The sequence below is a fragment of the Gavialis gangeticus genome, unplaced genomic scaffold, assembly GCF_001723915.1.
Source record: "Gavialis gangeticus isolate Ggan-Ray unplaced genomic scaffold, GavGan_comp1, whole genome shotgun sequence".
In the NCBI taxonomy this organism is placed as follows: domain Eukaryota; kingdom Metazoa; phylum Chordata; order Crocodylia; family Gavialidae; genus Gavialis; species Gavialis gangeticus.
In genome coordinates, this window is record NW_017728998.1 from 33,528,064 (window position 1) to 33,547,190 (window position 19,127).

Below are 19,127 nucleotides of genomic sequence, written 5' to 3' on the forward strand. Positions count from 1 at the left end.
GTAGTTTTCTGAGTCCTCCTTCCTTTCTTTGTTCAACAGAACTGCCACTGCTGCCCAGGCCACTGCTAGTACTACATATTCTTACAAAAATTTCAGGCATGCTGGGTAAAGAGTAAGGTAACTCTCTGATAATAATAGTAAGTAGTAATAAACTAAACAACAGAATTTAAGACAACTGAGCATATCAAACCTTTTGCTTCTGTTCAGATATCTAACTCTCCCAGAACCAATACTCAGCCCTCTGTGATTATATTCAGTTCACAGTGAAACATCTCTATCCACACAGGTATCCATACTGTTTGGATTTTTTATGGCCTTTGCATGTGGCTTATAGTTTGAGAAATATTTGCATAATTTTTAGCTATCTTGTTATTAATTGTTTCTTACAGTGATTGAAGGGCCATTATGGCCACCACTACAGGGTTTTTCCCAATCTTTAAAGCAATAATTTAATGTAGAAATGAAGTAAAGGCATGCTTGGTTAGTTTATTTTCAGTGCAAACCCTTTCTTCTGCTAATTTTTAAATCTTTTTGCTGGAAGAATCAATTTCAGTGTTTAATCATTAACTACAGAATCATGACAAATATCTCCATCATACTGTAAATATAAGAACCAGTAGCTTCACAGCCAACACATACGGTCTCAAAGTCCAAAACTCTGAGAGGCCATAGAACATAACCAAATAAACTTTCCATTAACAGGAAGGCACTCATTTAAAAAGTTTATCTTCAGACTGATTTTGGAACCCTGTAGTAGGGTTGGAGTGTTGTTGCAACCATGGTGGCCCAGGAAAAATGCAAGAAGAAAGCGCATTTGTGAAACCCTGGTAAGATGATAAGTTTTAGGGTTTAAGCAAGGAGTCCAGAAAATTGGGTTCCTCCAAGGTTTTTATCTGGCAGAAAAAACGAAAACAAACTGAAGGTCCTTCTACCTTTACTACTACTACTTACTTTTCCATACCTCTCTCCTACCACACACTCTGGGGGGGCGGGGGGGGGCAGGGGTTGGCTTCCAGTCCCAACTGATCCAGTTTCCCAGAGCACTCTCTTCTTTGAGTTCTTTTTACTCAATTTATGATAGCTGCCCTGTTACCTTGATCACTTATGTATCCCATGCAGCTTAAACATGACATCAAGGAAAGACAGATTAATGGAAACCACCAATAGCAGAAGGAAATTAAGGGGGGAAAGTATTCCTCCTCTATTGACTTAGAGAAGATGTAAGTATGATTCTCAGAATAAACCCTGTGTATGTTAGATGAATGGAGGATGGTTGAGGCTCATACAATTCTGGCCGCAACCACTATGAACTCATTAAGTAGTCACATTGATGGTTTCCGTGTAAAGTCCTATTGTGTCTTTTTATGTAAGGAAGGATGCTGTTATGATACAGAGGAATGGCCTTAAACTTCTGTGGTGAGAGCAGAAAGAACAGATTTCTGAGCAGTTCTTTGAAGATATCGCAGAACTTGGTGCTTCGCTCCACCTCTGAGAACTTTGACACCAAAGGCTCTGCCTGCTCTTGTACATGCTAGATGCATCATGCCGCAGGTGCAGAGGCTATTGGTTTCTTCAAATGACAAGACTATGATGTTTTTTGTCCTAAATCTTTATTACCCTGGAGTCATGAACGTTTATGTAATAGCCTGTTACAAGGATTATTTTTAGATTTAGATTTCAAAACAATACTGATTTACATGGTGATGACAACAACAATAATAATGGAGAGATTTCTATACTGTGAACATAGACCCAATCAACTCCAGGACATAGAGGAACTTACTAGGAACTCTGACAGGTAGCAGACAACATGCAACTCCAACATCTGCTCTGAATATAACTGACACACAGAAATCACCCTCCATATAATACGTTAAGTTATTAAGTGATATTATGTATAGACTGATTATTACTCTTGTCTGTTTTTTGGATTCTCTGAGTCAGAGATGGAATCCACCTTTCACACACACAAAACACAAAAATCACCATAATTAGAGGAAATGCTACAAGTTCATTTCCGTGAAGGGAAAAAAAAGGAAGGAAGCAGTTTAAAGACTAGATGTTTAGACAGCCCTACAAGCCCCCTTGTGACCTTACTCTGATATTTAACAAAACATTAATCTTCTTGCCAGCAATTATAAAGAATACAGTGATGTAGCTGGGGCTCAGTGAGTGAGTAATAGTAATTCCATTGTTCTCTTTTATTTATGCCTTGGCTGTACCAGGCAGATGAGGTAAGTTGGGGCTTTTTATATGTTATTATTCTGAACTGGCAATACATAAAGGCTGATTACACAAATATCTGTCTCTTTCTGAAGCACTGTTTCACACCTCCTTCCAGCTCACGATCAAAGCGTTTCAACATTTTATTATGAAATCATGAAATCCCCCCTCTTAGTTTGCATATGAATTATAGTCTTCTTTTTTTTAAAACACTGGTGTACAACAGTGACAGTGCCTTTTGAACTGAGGAACAAAACAAGGTGTTACATGTTACTTTTCAAAGGCAGTGACTTGCTGAATAATTCTGTTTGTTGGAGCACAGGCCAGCCTCTTTATTGAATACAAAAGCTTAGAGAGCAAAGACTCTTCCTCTGTGAAAAGCAGGCCAATGGTTTTGTTTTATTTGAAGAAAAACAGGACACTGAATTCAATATCAAGTTGAGAAAATGTTATGTGTATCCCCATATTTATTTATAGAGAGATAGATAGAGAGATTGATAGAGCTCATACATATGTATAGTATGAGTTATATATACAACTAATAGAAAATGTATTTACTCTGCCTCTAAATGTTGCAGCAGTTGCTTATGCTTAGAACTGAAATCTCACATACCTATACTCTCTTTTCACGAATATCTGTATCATATATATCCTTATTTATTTTAAGGTTCCAAGAGACAGAAATAGTTAGATACATACCTTAAAGCACCACTTAAAAAACAGCCCTAAATCAGCCCAAAGCTTTGATCAAACACAAGGGCCATCTTCTACTTCTGAAGAAAAGTGGAGCAGGATCTTTCTTTTTTATACATATTCAAACATTTAAGGACTCATTTTAAGAAGCAACATACTAAAGTGCATAGACTCAGTTTATCATATCTACCTTAGAAGGATGAAGAGTTTAAGTCATCTACACTGAGATTTGAACCTTCTAGTTCCCGGAAGTTTGTATTGCAACGTTTCAAAACTAGGAGACTTGATCTTGCTGTCACTTAAGTGAAACAGAAAATTCTCATTAACTGTAATAGGAACAAACTCCAGTATCTGAAACTTATTCTACTATGCTACATAAGCCTGTAGAACAAGTCTTATTATCATATAATTAACCAGAGATCAGCAATTATTCTTGTATCTGATCCTGAGAATATTACTACCCATTTTCCTTCAAAATAGCTTTCTGAATAATCCATCCATGTCAAGCTTGCTTTACAAATATATACACAAAATATATAATAAGTGAACAAATGTGAAGCTATAAAGATGGCTATGTTTGGCTTTAATATCTGTAAATTTTGACTAGATTTTCTGCCTGTGCTTATTTTTAAATAAGAAAAGAATTTGGATCATAAACTTTGACCTATTTTATTCATAATTCTCTTCTCTCCCTTAGTTCTACTTTGATTGGCAGAGGCAGATTCAGACTCTTTAAAATCTGAAAAGGCCACAGGAACTGAACTCGAAGTGGGGTAGGTAACATAAGATTGCCTCTAATATTTATATGTAGAGGGAGGTAGTTAACTTTGTTAGTCTGAAGTCAGGAAGAGGGACCCTTACAGACGAACTCATATGTTCGAGTGTATGAAAGCTCATGCATTTTTAAATAAATTTGTCTGTAAGGTATTCAAGTGGGCCAAGGTGGAAACATTTTAACTATTGAACTTTAACTTAAGCACCCAAGCTTAGGTTGGGAGCAAGCATATAGCAAGTTGGCTTTGAAAGGTGGGCTGAGTCAATGTTGGCCTGAGCAGCAGGTCTCGGGCAGCCTGGTCCTCTCCCCTCTTGCCATACTGCTCCCTGCAGTGAGTCCTGCTGGATGCCATCCTAGCTCCTTGGACCATGGGTAAGGGGTTCCCATGTGCCAGATCTCTTGTTCCAGGGCTTGTCTGCACCCCAGCATCTCCCAATCAATGCACAGTGTGGAGCATCCCCCCGCATCTATGCCCCCGCTACCCCCCATGAGACTCTTAGGCACGATGCCCCAGGGAGAAGCCCCTAGAGAGTGGGGCACTCCATGCTGGGGGGGCGGGGAGGGGGAGACTGGGTGACAATTTGCCCTGCCACTCTGGGGAAGGCAATGGTTTTCATGCAGGTTACTTCTGGGGTAACCTCCTTGATTTGACTGGAACTATTCATGGAAAATGATACTATTCAACAGAGTAGGCAAGTCAGAATTTGACTCTAAGTTACTTGATCACTGAGGTCTGTTAAACCTACATCAGAATACACAGATTTTTCTGGTCCCCTAAGTCTTTATGAAATCAGACAAATATGGCTAATATTTTTCATCTCTGTGAAATCATACTGATTACTACCTTTGATTACATAGGCATTTCATCTGTTCATCCTAAAATCAGATTAATATATGCTCCTTTCATATGATCACTAAATTTTCTAATTTACACCATAATGTCATGTGCAGTATTGACAAAAATAATTTCTTTCTAGATTAAATATATTATTATTTAAATGTAGTGAACTGGCATCCAAAGGAGGGCAATGGTTATTAAATGTGGTTGCAGATTTTTAATAAAAGGAGCATACACCAAGTTTAGAAATGTATCTTAAATGTTAAAAACTTTAGAAAAGAATCCATCTCTATGGTTCAATACTGCTCATGATACACAGCCTACAGCATCTCTGCATAAAACCAACACTCCACACATGAGAAACATGCTCACAAAGACAAGAATTCAGGGTGCAGGTTTAAGCTCTGCTCATAATTTGTTGCATTGCTGCAGCACATATGACTTATGAAAGACCCCCACTGTTCTAAAATCCCTGTCATGTCTCACAATACTGGGGGTGATTTGAGAAGGAACAGTGGCCATAACCCTTCAGTTCTCTTGCTTCTACAATCTTTAAATTCAATGTTTAATAGGGGTGTGTGAAGTGGGCTGTATTCAATTTGGATTCGGCCCAATTTGGGGGACAGTGATATGATTCATTGATTTGGATCACTGTCCTAATTCAATTCAGCCAAACCCAAATCTGAAGATTCAATGCTGATTCAGAGAATCAGTGATTCGGCCATAGATACAGCTTTAAATGTTTTTTCTGCACACCTCAAGGTACCAGGCATGGCTTGTGAACACTGAGATGGTGGGGCAGATGGAGCATCCCACAGGAGCGCGGGGGCCCCCACATGCTTGGCAGTGGACCTCCCCCAATCAGCAATCAGCCATGGGGGGCGGAACCTGGGTGCTCCCTCAGACTGAGGAGGCACCAGTCACTGAGCTGGAGGGTGGGGACAGGGTTCCTCATGTGCTCTGCGGTGGACCCAGAAGTAAACCAGAAGGGCTTCTGGTCTACTTCTGGGTCTGTTGCCAAGCATGCTGGGGACCCCCCATGCTCCCATGGGACGCTCCATCTGCCCCACTATCTCAGCATTCACAACTGCCTGGTACCTTGAGGCATATAGAAAAAACTTTTAAGGCTGTGTCTATGTCTGAATCATCGCATTTCTTTGGATCTTTCCACATCAATTCAGAGGGTTCTGATTCAATTCAGAGAGATTAAAGGGTCTTCTGATTTGATTTGGAGATTTGGCCGCTGAGTCGGGCTGAATCTGCGCCAAATCGAATGACAGACCAAAGCTTTGCACAGCCATAATGTTTAATATTATCTGAGAAGAGTTTTGTGATAGTGTAAAAGACATTAACTTATTAAATAACACCAAATATTATTAAATAACATTATTGAAAATTATGTGTAATCCTTTAATTAAGATAGATTAATTAGATTTATTAGATTAGATTAAGATAAATTTAATTAAGAGAGATGAGGTTTATAGTATTCCATTTTTGTTAGTACACAAATATATATATACATATTTTACTCTGAAAACGTAGTTTTTTGTATTGTATAGTTCTAATGAGCTATAGTGCTGTAAATCAGAAGAGGTCAGAAAGAGCAATTATGATGTACAGAGTAAGAAAGACTTTTGAATAAATAGGGGTGTAGGTTGTAGTGGTGTTGTTCTAAGGACATAGCCAGACAAGGTTCTTTGGGTGAATCTGACATCATCTATTAGATCAACTTAAATAGTTGGAAAATTGTTTTTTGCAAGCTTTTGAATTTAAACACCCTTCATCAGGCTGAGGAAGCCTCTGAAGTTGGTGTGTGCTCTTCCTGGATGGAATGAATAATAAAGAAGCCAGAGGCTGGGCTGGTATGCATGCAAGACAGGCAGTCACTGAAGATGTAAATTGAGGAGTCAGGATTGAGGATACTTGAAATAAAACGGGCTATGTGCAAAGTATAACATTTTTAATACTGGTAGCATGATTATTATTTGCCATTCTGTATCATGCTTAAATTAATCTGTTGCAGAATTGTGTGCCTAGGAGTGGCCAATGGCTGATGCTTCAGGGGGAGAAAGAAAGCTCTACATAATGCAGTTTAATAGACTGGTAAGGGCTGAACAACCACAACTCTGACATTTGGCCTGAAGGGTCCATAGGAATTGGAACACCCTAAACCCAGTGGCCACTTTCAAAACTTCAGACCAAAGGTAGCTAAAGTTACACATTGCTAACCTGATAAGACCTTGGATGGAATCTCAGTCTTCACCAAAGGCTCTGTAATGAGCTTCCAGTAGGTGGGTTGCAGGTAGGTGTGGTTCTGAGAGAGACTTGGGGAATGGGAATTGAAAAAAAGTGTTCTTTTGGGGAGTGAAGCCACCTGCCACCATCCCTAGGGGGGCAGGTGCTGCTCTGAAACAACTCTGGCTATGAGTTTGTTGGATTTTTAGATAAAGAAGTCATGCCTCAGTCTTTTGGAATCACCTCATGCTAGAGTATGGATGTGGAATCACCCTAATCTGGTGTAAGGAAAGCAAATCAGTGGATCTTGTCTGGGTCAGAATAAAGGGAACAAGCATACATATTATCTGAACACGGAGCAGGTGAAATTCAATACTGTCAAGATACTTATTGACTCTTAACTTCTGCCTCTGAATTTTCCAAGGAAATTTGCTTTTCTGTTATCTCTTGTTCAGCTGTCATTTCCAGCTGGCTGTTTGGTAACCATCTGCTAAAAGTAATGCAGAAATGTTATGTCTTGGCTGTGACTTGACTTTCTGCACTTGAGTCTCTGCAGAATGAGGTAAATGAAACTTGCATCACACTTGTTGCTGTCACATGGAATTTGATATAACCTTTGACTCTGGTTTCCTGTTTCTTTCACATATCGATCCTGCTGTTTCACCTGTCGATTATACTTAATGAACATTTCCAAAATATGTGCTTACTGTTGCAACAATAAATCTTTCTCAGATCGATTATTATAATGGCATTCTTGGAGGTCCTTCTTATATCTACTGTCTCTAAATTGCAGTCTTTAGAAGTGGAGAAGCAGGTGGCTCAGCTGATTTTCTTCCCTCACCCCTTCAAGGTTTTTCATTACTCTGGTGTTTATATTTTTGACCTTTGTTATTATATTCAATAGTTTTCATCCTGACATTTAGTTTACAACACTGGGTAGCGTAACTTCTAAATACCTTTTAAAAACTTGGGTTCGAGTCAAATTTGAAAATGTGCCCTTCGTCTCACCTCCTCTTTTTCCACCTTGAGGTAAATTTCTGATTTGTTCCTTCTGCCTACATATTTACCATTGTTTAAATCTAGTAAACTCCAACAGAGCTTTCTTTTGAAGGTAAGACTTTAAACATGGTTGACTCATTAAGAGGTTCCTAAATAAGGATTAAAAATGTTAGTTTACAGTGCTGAGTTATTTTACCTACATAATATACAAAGTTTGATCGCAAATCTTTTGAGTAAACAATGGGGAGAAGGAAAATAGATTATATTTGATGAGTCAAAAAAATTACATTTTAGAGCATGCTTAGATTGACAGGCATTTTCCTCAACCCACATCAAACTGTGCTCAACTCAAACGTGGCCAGCAGAACCAGACTACCTCCATGCCCCCAGAACAATCTCCATTTGGGTCTGTTAGCTTCACCTAACACTGTAGGGTGCAAACAAGTGTTAGGAAGACCCGGATCAAGTTTGGCAGCTAATTTTGAACTGCCTAGATCTGAGTCGGCTTCCACCCCATGCAAGGGTTTGTGCGGGCAGCCAGAGGTAAGTCCAGGGAGAAGGGCTGAGAGGTCCAGGGAGTGCAGACTGCTGGGTCTGCTGGGAGTGCTGTCCAGTCCAAAGGTGCGTTGGTTGGTCAGGTAGAGAGGGGTAGAAAATAGCCTGGTCAAGGTTGGGAGAATGAGGTAAAAACAGTGTAGCCCCAGGGCTAGGGAAAGAGGCTGGGCCTTCCCAGCCCTGGGGCTATGCTGGGGACTCATTCAAGTATTCACTCGGCTGGGTTAACTCATGTTACGTCAGGTTAACCCATGTCGCTCTTGTTTGATGCGAACTAACTTTAGATTGGATGTGCCATTTTTAGTGTAACCTAAGCCCTGTGAATGCTTGCACACCCAGACACTTAGATTGCTCTAAGCTCAGTCAGGGTGATCTAAATGTACCACTTGTATTCACATTTACCATCATAGTCTATTAATAAATAGTCTTCCCACTGACTTCAATAGGCTCTGGATCAGGCCCTTTTATAACCTTTCCTTTTTTCACATTGACCTTTGTATCTATTGATTTTCTACCTCTTCTCCATTTTCTGCTTTGCAGTCACTCCACATTTCTGAAGTTCCCTTTTTCATACATGAGCATTACTTCTTATATTCAATTTCTCCTAAGTACCATAATTTCCCAAATGTTTTTAATTCTATAAACTGTTTCCTGTGATCATCTCCAGACTACAACTAAGCGTGGTTTCCAGTTTTCTCTGGGGCTATATATATATATATGATTTTTTTTATCCACCTCTTTCTCTTTTCACTCTTCTCTCCATTCTCTCTTTCCTTCCCCCACCCCCTAATCATACAACATTGCTGGCCTCTTTCAACCATAGCTCATTTGTCTGTTTAGCATCTGTTTGTCATTCATTCCCCTTGATGTTCTAACACTCATCTTTTTCATTTTATCCTTTTTAGCCTACTGTGGATACTTATATACTATTAAAAAGAAACCATAGAGTATTTAGCATATTACTAATAGGATATTTTTCTACTTATGTTCAATAAGTTTTTTTCTTCCCATGGAACTTTTAAGACTGTCATCAGTCTGCTCACTTCACATTTACTGTTTTCTGTGGCTGAATGGAATAGTAATAATTTTTCCAGTGGAACTCCTCTATTGCTCTCACTTCATCTACACATGCCAAAACTCATTCAGAAATGCAGAGGTTGTCATGTGTCAAAAGGCAGGTCCCTTCTATTTCTGCCAGTTCAGGGAGGGATAGCTGTTGAAAATAACCTAAATGCCTAAATAGTGAATAATGTTTGATAACTCACAATTAGCGAATACTGAACAGAACCAGTACAGCTTCCCTGGAAAGGATGCAGTACTCTAACAGGCTTGACATTTGCCAGAGAAATTAATGTAAATGGAATATAAAAGTAAAGCTGCTCTCACTTTTCCTAGCATGACCTTGTATGATCTACTCTGCTTCAAGTGCAAAATTTGGCACAATGGATTTATATATAGAACTGTTATTCAGTCTTCTCTTGGTCTCCTAAAATTATGATTTAATGTTTATATTGCAACAGGACCTAAAGATCAGAATCTTATACACATTATGTATATATATATATTATACATATATTTCATTATGCACATAATGAAAAAACTTACAATCTAGTTAAGAAAGAGAATTCAACAGGTGGATACAAACAGACAGATGAGGAAAACACAAGTGAGATGATTATGGCTAGTTCAATAAGAAGTGGTCACAGCACCCCAGATGTTTGTCCATTATTAAATTAGCTTAATAATTATTATCATGGTGAAGTGCAAATTCATAGCTGAATAAGAGTTCATTGCGCTCTCTCTTCTACAATACTATCCAGACTTAGAGTGTTCATTAAGAATGCATTCGTGCTGGATATGCAGTCTCAGACACCCACATGGCATGTGTTCTACATATAATGTAATAATTTAGGGTTTTTAATACTGAATAAAAAGACTAAAGCTGCAATTGGATTCAGTCACTAGATATCAGCACTGAATGTGAGGTCAATTTAACAGGAAGAAATTCATGCCTCTAATGACAAGCTTGGTATAATGCAATGAAAGAGATCAAAGCCGATAGAAAACAAATCTATGTAATGAAATAGTGATTTAAGAAGTCTCTGAGATTTATTTGATTTTCGCTGCATGATATGTTTCTTGTATAGCTGTCTTGCTGCTTGGTATTGTTTATTCTGATGTCTGTACATGGATTTGATTATATTAATTAAATTATTGGCCAGATCATCAGATGGTGTAAATCAGCATAACTCCATTGAATTCAGAGGCATGACACTGTTTTACCAGGTGAAGTTCTATCCCTTTAGATCTTGTAAACGGGGGGCATAGGTACTGTGCAACAATAGGCAAAACTTTAGTCACTTGCTCACAGGATGCATGTAACAACTATGCAAACGGATAGAATTTCTTGCAGTAAAGATTTTAAATTAGTATTATAAAATAAATTGTGATTTAATTAAAAATGAAAAAGCACAAGTGGAAAAATTGTAAAAGAATAAAACAGGGAAAAAAGGTTCCCGGATTTGGATGCAATTCTAAAAGTAATTTGAGCCAACATCTGAAATGTGTTATATAATTTTAAACATGTAGGGAAAATTAGTTTCTTCCAAGCACAGAGCAAGTGCTGAGTTGCTAGTTGCAGAGTTTATGGTTATTTTCCCCTTAATCTCAAGATGTAAATAAACAAGAATGCTAGTTAAAAATATTATCTGACAAGGCTCTTGTCAGACCAACTAAGCAGGGCTAGATATGATCAATATTTGGAAGAGAAACATCCAGGGAAACTTTTGTGATTTAAAAAGTGATGTGATGATTCCAGAAATCACAGTTAATGTTAAATTAGTGCACCAGTATATTGTCAGGGGTCAGTGTAATATATTTTGAATGAGATAATCAAACAGAAGTGTTTTCTACAGACTATCCTATGGCACTTTTCCTTGAAGGGTTAAGAACCTGGGTTTCCTGGCCTGAAATAGTTTAGGCCTGTCTTCCTGATACTCTTCTTGTTTCTATGGGGCAAGTTCTTTTTTACTTTCTGTCCTACACTCCTGTGTAGTGTGGTTCTGCGCCATTTCTCCACAGAAGTGGTTAATGATTTCATTGTAGCTGTGGTGCACATTGAAATCCTTCTGTATGAGAAAGTAAATGTAAGCTTGATTTTTAAAAGTACTTCGGAATAATCTTTTTACAGGTATAATTAACTGAGCAGTGGCATGGCTGTTAAGCTCATCCTTAAGAGACACGTGCCCAATTGCAATTGTCTTTCAATAGGATCTGGGCACTGAGCATTTTGGGCCCCTTCAGATAACCCAGCATTAGAAATCATAATTGGCAGGCATTGGTGCCTGCAATTAACCAGGTCCAACACTGCAGGTACAAAAACTGAGCCACCTTAATGTCCAGATATTATATTGGAGAACAAATACCTCCATTCTTCTGAACAAAATCTAGGTGAAAGGCCAAGAGGCCTGCCTTTAAACTTGGCAGCTCTCTAGGGGCTTGTGTGAGGCATCTTGACAGGACAGCCTCTCAGCCAAAGACTTCCCCTAGCTGTGCCTGCCTGTCACTGGCAGAGACATCTGGGAAAACTCAGTGAAGAATTACAGCATGAAGTTGAGTTACTTTTCTGAAGAACCTCTAAAGATTGGCAAGGAATATATATGTTTCATAAGAGCAAGTAGCATGAGATATCAGTCTTGAAAGGAACTTCCTCTGTCATCAAGTTCTGCTGCCTTGCTATTAAGCAGTGGCAACACATAGGGGATGCACAGGGGTGCACATGCACCCGAGAGCACCGGTGCACCCCTGTCAGGCCGCACTCCCCTCTCGGGTGACTGGCAGGGGGAGGGCAAGCGGGAGTGCCAGCTGGGGAGTACATGGCCAATTCTGGAAGCCCCACGGCCACTTCTGGGAGCTCTGCAGCCACTTCTGGGAGCAGTGTGGCTGCTCATCCAGTTGGTAAGTTTTGCTGCAGGGGGACCCCCCCCCAGTCAGCATGATTGGCCATGGGGGGAACCCCTCTAGCTGCTGACTGGTCACTGGACTAAGGCAGCACCAGTCGCCCATGCTGTTAAGAGCCACCACATTTATAATTCTTTTACAAACTTACCAACTTTCAACTTAAAAATATTTTTTTGCCCCTCTTATTCTTATTGGAAGCAATTTAATTTCAGATCCTCATTGCTTTGATGGATTAAAACTAGGGGTGCACCAATACAGAATTTTTCAGCTGATACCGATGGCCAATTTTTAATGAGCCATATTGGCCGATACCAATCTGAATCCGATAGACAGCCAGGCAGCTTGGAGAGCAGTGTCCAGCTGGTAAGTCTGTTGTGGGTGAAGGGGCAAGGGGGGAGGGAAGGAGTGGGGGCGCAGATTGAGGGCACCAGGGTGAGGGAGGGAGTGGGGCTGGGACAGGGGCTGGTGCTGCCCAGCTTGGCAGGGGGCAGGGAGGGGATGAAGCCACAAGTGGCTCATTCAAGCAGTGTGGGGGTGAGGTGGCTCCCACTGCTGCATGCACCCTGGGAGGGCATGGGAGCCATGTGCCCCAGGATCTGTATGTGGGGTGAGGGTGTGCTGCCACTGCGGGCTTAGGCTGGGCTGGTGCTGGGCTCTTTCTGGCAGGGGGCTGGGCTGGGCTGGGCTGGGCTGGACCAGGATGGGCTGTGATCATGGGTGCTGGTGGGAGAAGGTTATGGGGGGCTGCAGCCACCCCAAAATTCACTTAAGCCCCCCCATAGATGCCTCCTAGTGCCACGGCCATCCACCCTGAGCGTAGCATGGCCAACCCCTGCCAGGAAGAGCCTAGTGCTGCCCTGGATCCAGCCTGCAGCAGCAGCCTACCCTCACCCTATGCACAGATCTGCGGGCACACATACCCATGCCCTCCCAGGGTGCACATAGTGGCGGGATCCACCCCTTCCCATGCCCCGCGGGCAAGCCACTTGTGGCACTGTCCCCCCTCCACTTCAGCTGTGCAGTGTCTGCCCCGCTGCAGCCCCCGACCCAGTCCCCCCTCATCCCAGGGCCTTGGTCTTCCCAGCCATGACCCTTCATTCACAACAAACTTATCAGCTGGACCCAGCTGCTCTCCACACTGCCGGGCTGTGCTCCTGGCTGCCTGCATGCTGCGCTGCAGCTGCATGCATGCACAGGGCATTTAGCAGTGTCATTATTGACCATAGCCAAAAAAAGCCAATTGCCAATAGAGTCGCTTTTCCTTATATCAGTGCCGATCCAATATGGGACTGATGTATCAGTGCACCTCTATTTAAAACCTTCTTCTAGTTTCCAGCCTACATTTATTCATGGTCTCCACAGACCATGCACCTCCTGAGAGCACTGGTGCACCCCCTGTCAGGCCACACTCCCCTCTCAGGTGACTGGTGGGGGGAGGGCAGACTTCTGGGAGCTCCGCGGCCACTTCTGGGAGCAGTGCGGCTGCTCATTCAGTTGTTAAGTTTTGCCTACTTCTACGTTTGGCTATCTCAGTCTCCCATGAAACATCCCCCATGACTCCAGCATATGCAGGGACATCTCTTTGTATGGCCCAGATGTGTAGAGGAATGGTGAGGGAGTCCATGTATCCAGTGACTTGCTTTTGGTTATGAAACTGGCTGGTTTTCTTCTCATACTTGGTATTAACATCTGCATGTTTCTGTGGCTTTTTTATTATTGGTTAGCTTTGGCAACTGATCCAATGTGAATTCTCATGTTGTTTCCATCATTTTCAACATATTTCATTCTATTGTTGGTGAACTTGTTAACTGTGCACTCTCTACACTTATTTTTATTTTTTAGTTACAGATGGTAAATCTGTTAACCATTTAAAAGCTGATTTGATATACCAAACCTAGAATATGTTGTAATTTATTTTTGAAAAGCATGACCTTGGGACATCACAATTTGTACGTTTTTAAAACTTATAAATGGCAGCATACATAAATGTACATAATGATTTCTGATCTTAAGAAGTTAGACATGAATGGAATCTCTCCACTGCTTATCTCCTTAATAGAGGTGAAATATGAATGGGATGGTAGCAATAAATCTTATTACTTATATCTAACTTTAATATTTGACATTGTAGTCATTTAGTTAAATAAAAAGTAGCCCTCTAGCTTCAAATAAAGAGCTGATGACAGATTTTCACAAAATCATACAAAAACAACTTCTACAGTTACTCAAACATATGGATAAAATTGTCAAGTAAGATTAGATTTTCCATTTCCCCGCCCCCCCCCGAAGTTTCATTTTGATTTAAAATGAAACAAAAATAATCTCTGTCTCTTTCTCCCGCTTTCATCCCTTTATTTTTTCCCTTTCTCTTTTTTTGTTTGGGGAGAATATTTGTAATATAAAACATATCATGAAATGTCCAAATGCATTTGGGCAATCTATTTTCTGCGTGGAGCTTCCATCAGTGTCTCCAGATTAAAAATCACCATATAACCCTTCATGTACTGAATTATAGGCAGAGTAGGAAGTGACGCCTATAGCTCAGGTTACCTGACACTTTTCATTACAAGACCCTGGTTTCAGTTGTTTATAGCTTTGCCAAATGTAAATTGTTCAGGCTGAAATTTTACATGCCAGGTGTCTACCTCAGGCTGCTTTTTTGTAAAGTTTCCGTTAAAATGCTCCAGTTGTGCTGAGAAGGAGGATAGGGTGAAAATATATTCTTTTGTCATATAGAAAAGACTTAGAACCATTCTGGTCAGATGCTTTAACACCTCCACAAGCTTTGGAGCAGGAACTCGAAATTTCAAGCAATTGTGTAATTAAAAAATTTCAGAGTATTTATGCAAAGGACCTCCTAATTAAAATTGTACAATTAACCTTCATTCTGGTATATCTTAACTTCTGGTTGCTCAACTCTTAAACCTTAATACTCTTTTAATGCAGTTTTTGGCAGCATGACTATAAAAGTGGTTTCCATTTAAATAACTTTAAGCACATTTCAGTTTTTGAAGTCTCATATCTCTCTGCTCAAGTTTGTTATACCCACATTTTCTGTAGTGTCAGGAAGAATTTCAGTGGCTGCTGATTAGTTATAAAATCTTTCTTGAATCTTAAATCCTGTATTATTCTATAACTAAAAAATGAATACATCTTTGAAGTATAACAAAGGAATTCTAAAATTATGCCTTTTGTGGTTACGTATTTGATTTTATACTGGGTAATGTCAAAAAGTTTCCCTTGAACTATTTACCTTGTTTCCATCAAATGAAATCCTAGGGATGTGTACCAATGCATTTATTCTTAAGTACATATGTATTATATAGGTTACAAATCTCCTGAAGGTATTGAAAGCTATATGGACTGTACTGTTTAGAAACACAGTAAGAACATGAGAGAGGTTTTGAATATTGATCATTTTACATAATTTCCATGTACATGTTTTTCTTCTAATACCTGCTTTTTACTTAATATAACAATGGCATGATTTGCATGTTTTTATTAATACTTGAAAGAACCAAGGAATGCTTCATGATTCAAATTCTTTGCAAACACAAATGATAAAATTATTTTGTGTGTATCATTTCTTTGCATTTGAACTGGTGACCTGTGAACATTAATGTATTTGCATAGTCACTTCCAGTAGTATACCAAATTGAAGAAAATATTAGCACTTATTACTTTTAATTCTATATTCTATCAGATCAGTACTAAGCATAATTTAAGTTTATTACTTCTAATTATGTTTGCTATTATATCAATATCAAATAGAATACAAGATTTAACAATTGGGAATCAATCTGACTGTTATATATATTCATATTATGGAATGTCTTAAGTCACACAGACTGCTCCAAAATATTTAAGTTTGCTACATAGAATTTCCTGTACTTTGTCCTCTTTGTTCTTCAAATTTAGTTACAGCTATTGATTTACTATGTTCAAAGTAAATATAAAAAATCTTTGTAATAATGCCACAATAGAATGGATATCTCAGCATGCTTATATTTATGTCTTGTTTTTCTTACTGTTTGTTTGCTTAGCACAATGGGGGCCAGTCTTTTTAGCCTTTTATGCATGGCACAAATTAAGCTCTATGCCTTCTCCAAGTGCCACTCCAGTGTCCTTTCCCTGTCTAGTATGTTGCTCTACTTCGTGCTGTTTCCCCCCTTCCCAAACTGCCATGTGCCAAACAGTCTGCCCATGCCACTTGTGGCACGTAATGCAGCTTGGCCATCCCTGGTTTGGCACTTGCATTGTGCTTGGTGTTATGCAAGGTACAAAAATGAACACCTTGGTTCAAGAGCTGTAGGTCCTAAATGATTAAAAATAGGGCTTGATTCAAGAGAAATGTACTAACATGAATAGCTTTCCTGCCAGAAATAGTCCCATTAGCTTCTGTGTGTCTGGTTAAGTATGTGGGATCTGAGATGATGCACACAAGTCTAGTTATTCACATATAGTAATGTTTCTAAGACTGGACCTTTGGTTGGACATCTAAGACAATATTTAGAAATACACGGTGAAATCCAGTCCCTACAGAACTCAATGCCAAAATCCCTATTGGCTCAGTTGAACCAATATTTTATTCTTAAGTAAAACCAGTGTCATTTTGAAAGGCATTAGACAGCCAGTTTCCACTGATTTCGTTAAGAAACATAGATGTTCAGCTTCTCTGAAAATTAGACCATGGTTATGTTTGTCCATTGGATTTAGTTGTCTAGACAAAGACAAAAAGGGGACCATACATAGATATATAAAATACGTCCTGCCCCCAAAAACTTACAGTATGCTGAGGATGTGTGAGAGTAGTTCAGAGATTTGCTCTATAAAGCTATAGCCAGATAGGTTATACTGTATTTTATGCACTTTTTAAAACTACACATGCTCACTTTCTCCCCTCAAGAGTTAATGTAGTGCTCAGTGTTTTGGGGCACAGATCCATTTTACACATTACCTGATCACTTTGAAGACTTCATGCAGGCCTTATGGAAGGGGAACACTCCTTCCAGGTTAAAAGTAGTTTTTCTGTGGAGGAAAATCAATTTTACTTGGCAAAAGATGGTCTTTTTGTGTGAATATGCCTCCTAGACAATAAGAAAAGCCTAGAAACGGGGGGAAAAAACCCTGTCATTCTAGGGGGTCAATCTTCCAACAGGGGTATAGTTAAGGAGAGATCCTGTGCTGAATTTAAAACATGCTGTGCTGTGTATAATATTTTAAATAGGAGTGCTAATATGGTATTTTTTCCAGCTGGACTAAGTTTTATGTTTCTGGCAATGGTCCTGTGTAGATAATGGCTTTAGTAGCCAAAAGAACCATTAAAAAATAATTGTATTCCTACTTCGATGGCTAAGCAAAGTGATGGAAGTCTTTTGGAGAGGGATATTAAAATGTCTTTATTTGACATAAATTAATATCTTCTTCCTTTGTGGCAAATACACTTATCTTTGGAATAGGTGTCTTTCAAGGTTTGTATGTTCCTTTTCATCTCACTACTCTACCTTCAAGAGGGAATGAACTGTTATCTTTCCTGGAAGTTAAAATTCTTATAAAATGTATGGTGGTTGATATGTTTGTGCATACAGCTCTCACTTTTAGCTATATTTAACATTCTTTTATCTCAAAACATTTTGCTTGATTCCTCAGAAGTGCCCTTTTACTCAACAACAACAAAAATTGTAGAGGCTTATGTCTTCAGCAGGACTATATTATTTACATGCTTTACACAACATTGGCAACATTTTCAGTACAGCAAGTGGAGAAATTCCACTTGGACTCAGTGTCCCATAATCAAACTGGCTTTTTGCTTCAGGACCTGATCTGTAATCAGAAGGTAACTAAGATTATGCTGTGTTCCTATACATGCCAAGAGGAATAATACAGGCTGGGGAGGAAGCATTCACCCAGGGTAATTGGGACTATCATTTGTAAGTACAACTTGCCCTGGCCCTCAATTGCTCTCAGACAATGGATCACAATATTTTATACAGAAATCATTTAAAAAGAATCTTTAGGCATCTTTACCTCTGCTCCAGACAGCGCTTGCCTTCCAGGCACGTTGGGCAATTCAGGGGTTGCTCTGCAGTGTCAAGGGTGGCCATTTAGTCCTCGCACTGTGATACTGCTAGCCCCCTTCCTGGGGTACAGGCAGGGCTCCCAGCAGGCTGATGTTACACTAGATATTTTTGTTTTTAGACTGAAAGGGCAGGGCTTCCAGGCCAAAGCCCTAGGGTCTGTGTGTTGAACCTGGGCCCCTGCATGGGCACTGTTTTATTACTTTGTTGGAGTGTTATCCCCTTTTCCCTTTAATAAACCTTTATAAAAAGTCAAAAAAGTCATCTGCTCCAGGGGTGAGGGGAGGGGACATTTTAATTAGACTAGCTCTCCGGAGCTGCTCTAATTAATGCGCCCCCAGCATCTTGTGTATCCACTGTCCTGTGCTTCAAAAAGTTGGCGGGGGTGCTTTAACTAAAGCTTGTATGACGAGCTTTAATTAAAGTGCCCCCGCCGCCATTTTGAAGTGCAGGGATGCTGAATACATGAGATGCCAAGGCTTCTGGATCATGCTAATTAGCACGCTCTGGCAGACTGAATTAATTGATTAATTGAGTCTGCTCCAACATGCTGTAATTACATCACACCCCACAGTTTAAGTACATTAACAGTTTAGGGCCAAGATTCAACTCTGACAATAGTTTGCTCACTGAATTCTCTGGGACCTGGCTCAGATGTAAACTAGCGAAGCTAATCAAAGCAAATAAAATAATCGTTTTAATGCAGAAAATGAGTCTAAGTGTTTAAAAGTGAATCTGACAGGAGAAATGATAAGCCTGTTTTTGAGATCTA

General features: G+C 39.8%; 1 long non-coding RNA gene across 1 annotated transcript in view; it reads left to right on the forward strand.

Annotated features, from left to right (window-relative positions):
• Window positions 1-712: 712 nt before the first annotated feature.
• The window catches only part of LOC109289452, a 33,920-nt gene continuing 15,505 nt past the window's right edge, over window positions 713-19,127 (forward strand). The window contains exons 1-2 of the long non-coding RNA XR_002095371.1: window positions 713-827; window positions 3,614-3,689. This is a non-coding gene — a long non-coding RNA (uncharacterized LOC109289452). The remainder of the gene's footprint in view (window positions 828-3,613; window positions 3,690-19,127) is intronic.